The sequence below is a fragment of the Micropterus salmoides genome, unplaced genomic scaffold, assembly GCF_014851395.1.
Source record: "Micropterus salmoides isolate LMB-PRFRI ecotype aquatic unplaced genomic scaffold, ASM1485139v1 Ms_hic_scaffold_18, whole genome shotgun sequence".
In the NCBI taxonomy this organism is placed as follows: domain Eukaryota; kingdom Metazoa; phylum Chordata; class Actinopteri; order Centrarchiformes; family Centrarchidae; genus Micropterus; species Micropterus salmoides.
The window spans coordinates 9,968,303-9,971,531 of NW_024040928.1; the positions used below are offsets into that span (position 1 = coordinate 9,968,303).

Genomic DNA, 3,229 nt, shown 5'->3' on the forward strand with positions numbered 1-3,229 from the left:
AGAATAATTTTTTCAACCACAGCACTTTGCATTAGGATGGTTGCTGACTGAAGGTCATAGTTAGCTCCATTTATGCTTACAATGCTGCCAAAAAGGCAAATACTGCAAACGGCATGCACTGTAACATCTAAGCACATAGGCCTAATACTAGTAAGCAACACAGGTCTATGATCCATAGGCCAAACTATAGGCATCCTGACAGCTTTAGAGGGTTTGTGCTACTTATTATTACTCTTATTAATAGAGTGTTGCTGTTAGGGCGATTATGAGCTTAAACGGGGAACCCCACCTCAAAGGGCCTAGCCAACACTTTTAATTTTCGTCTACACATCCTAATCCTAAAGCCACACTGAACTTGAAAACAAGCCATCTGTTCCTGCCCTTACCTGGCCTACATTAGCCTAAGCACACACAAACTCTGGCTGGCTGCAAGAAAAAACAAGGGGAGCACAAATGAATGTCTTGCACTGTCATCATCACTTTCATACAGTAGAGCGGTAAATAAGGAGTAGTACAATAGAAGAGATGCTGTCACGGTAAAAATAAAGAAATAGAACAACACCAGAGCAAAAAGCCTATAAACTCGCCATTGAGCACCATACACACACTCTGTCCCTGCTAGATTATAAGGCTGTATAGGTGCATTACAGTGATTTTTCCTTCGACCACTCACCATCGAAAACAATTCCTCCTCGATTAAGTAACAATGACAGCACGTAAGAAAACCAGGCATAAACAGGCCTCCAGAATATATTTGCTACATGCATAGGTGGGATGCCCACCCAGTTCAATACCAAGGACAGCGGTCGACGCGCGGAGAGCCTGACAGCCATGACAACACATGCAACACCAAATGACAGATTTATGTCTGCACGGATGCATCGTAAGCAGCGACACAAACCTGCCTTGAATGACAGTGCTGTTTCAGTGTGAGGCATTAAACCCGCTCACAAAGAGACAGTGACACAAAGTAAACCCTTAGACAGGCATTTCGCCTTTCCAGAGCGGCTTTTTTACCCCCTGCATGAAGAAGAAGAAGCAGCCACATTTTTACCATATCACATCGCGTCTGTCGAATAAAATCTTCCTCACCTACCTGCGTGTCTTGGGGTCGAAGAGCTCACATGTCCCGTGGTTTATTTTGGTCTGTTATTGTGGATATTATTATTATGGTGGGCACCGTTATGTGTCTGCCAGCGCCATGTTATTATCACTGAGAGGAGGACTGTGCGGTCCTGTGCGCTACATCCGGGCGGTTGAAGAGAGCGAATGAGCGCAGTTTGTGGCGACGGAGAGGGCGGAGAGCGCTGTGCATATGTAGAGCACCTGTGCAGCAGAGCAGGGACAGTCACGTCGACGTAGGCTACTGTACCTCAATTAGGTTCACACACCTACGTTTGTAATAAAAACTTTCTCTTTGGGAACTGGGAACTCCCAGCTGAGAGGAGTTTTCCCCCCCACTATGCATCACTGCAGTTTCCAGGGATACACGAAGAGATAGTTCCGCTAGAAAACACAGCCTGATTAACATAATTGAGGTAACGTTACAACTGAACACTAGTTCGGTACTCTGAACAATAGTGTAGTGTGACTGAAAACTAGTCGACACTCAGCTAAGCTATGTGCAAAGTAATGGAAATCTTAACTTAGTTGTTGTAAAAATGCATAGCTAAAAAGAATGGATAAACGGTTGAAACCATAGACTGGTTTATACTGATAACGTTAGCTAAAAATAAGCGTTAAGGTAACACAACGTTAGCGTAAATTTAAGGGATATGATAACATTAGTCTAGCTCAAAGTGATAAACATTAGCTAACTTATGTAATGGATAAACACCTTAAATAGACAGTAGCCTATAGGCTATGGAAAATAGGTGAAAAAGCTAAAAGTAGTGAATTAGTGGTTGAAAAGTAAAAGTAATGGATTGAAATAGTGAGGCAAAAGTTATGGATAGATTATGAAAAAAATGAATAAATGTTTTGAATACATAGGCTAAATGGTTACATGCTAAATGGTCCGTGCCTTAAATATAATTCATCTGCATTTCACGTTGCATGATGAAAAATGCCAGTTGGGGGTATTACCAAATTTTCATTGTACAAGTTGGATAGTAGTTCAAGCCGACGCTTTGGTGCGCTAATTACATTGCACATCTTAATTCATTGCGACAGTAGCACAGCATAGTTCTAACATAGCTGTTCAGAATTGGCCCTGGAAAATGAACTCACATGGGTCAACATACATTTACATTAGCGCAAGTAAGACAATGAAAAAAGGTAATACCCCCTAAACTGGCATTTTTCATCATGCAACGTGAACTGCAGATGAATTATACTTCACGCACGGAACTAAATGGTTGTAAAGTTCAGCTTCTGCCACGCCATTACAAAAGCAATTATTTGTAGCCTTTCCTTTTCCTATCTGGCCCCGGATTTGCTTTGTGGTTACTTGATTAAAGGTGCAATGTGTAAGAATAGCAAGGTTTTGTTCACCTGTCAAACTCATACTTCGATCAAATAGAGGGCAGCATATTACCAGAGTAACCACTAACTGCTGCTAACTGTACCTTAGCAGCGCAGGGCAGCTAGCTAGCTGTCAGCTGACTCTTCCCGGACTGGGAGCTCTGAGAACTCGGGGAAGAGGAGTGTTGGTGTTTACACCTCTAGCAAAGGAACTTTGAACCAGCAAGAGGAGGAGGCTTTCAGGCCTGAGTGAGCAGGACCAAGCGGGGGATGCTGGTGGGGAGGGGTGCCGGAATGAGTGCCAGAACTGGAGCCAGTCGAACTGGCTATGGACTGACCTCAGCAGCGTCCCAGTGAACATGACCGGACCAGTACTGAACATAGCCTCCGAGCCCAACAGAGACCAGTTTAACAATACCATGGTGATTTACAGCAGCCCCAAAAAGGAGTCAAGATAGAAGAATGTGCATTAAGAAGCAAGGGAACTTAAAATTCAGATATTTGTGAAGTGAGTTTGGTGTGACTTTCTTTACTTACAGGCGAGACCAGAGCATGTAAGACCCTTTTATATAGTCTATCATCCGGACTAATGCTACATCCTCTCCTGATACCCTTTAACCGCTAATCCCGGTCAACAAAGCCGGACCAGGATGAACCCAGGCACCGAGACCAATGAAGGCCCGTTTCACAACAGGGAAAACAGTTTTGAGATGATTTACAGTGGCTCTGGCCTCTGGACTCTGACTCCAGAGACAACAAAGAAACA

The 3,229-nt window shown here is 43.6% G+C and overlaps 1 protein-coding gene across 3 annotated transcripts in view; it reads right to left on the reverse strand.

The window, feature by feature from the left end:
- The window catches only part of pak5 (p21 protein (Cdc42/Rac)-activated kinase 5), a 71,761-nt gene extending 70,504 nt beyond the window's left edge, over positions 1 to 1,257 (reverse strand). Inside the window, exon 1 of one of the 3 annotated variants that reach the window (XM_038726121.1) lies at positions 1,097 to 1,257. The gene's annotated coding sequence lies outside the window, so the exon portion shown is untranslated. Of the gene's footprint in view, positions 1 to 1,092 lie in introns of all 3 variants that reach the window. The other 2 variants (XM_038726124.1, XM_038726123.1) reach the window with 2 other exon arrangements.
- Between the last annotated feature and the right edge of the window lie 1,972 nt (positions 1,258 to 3,229).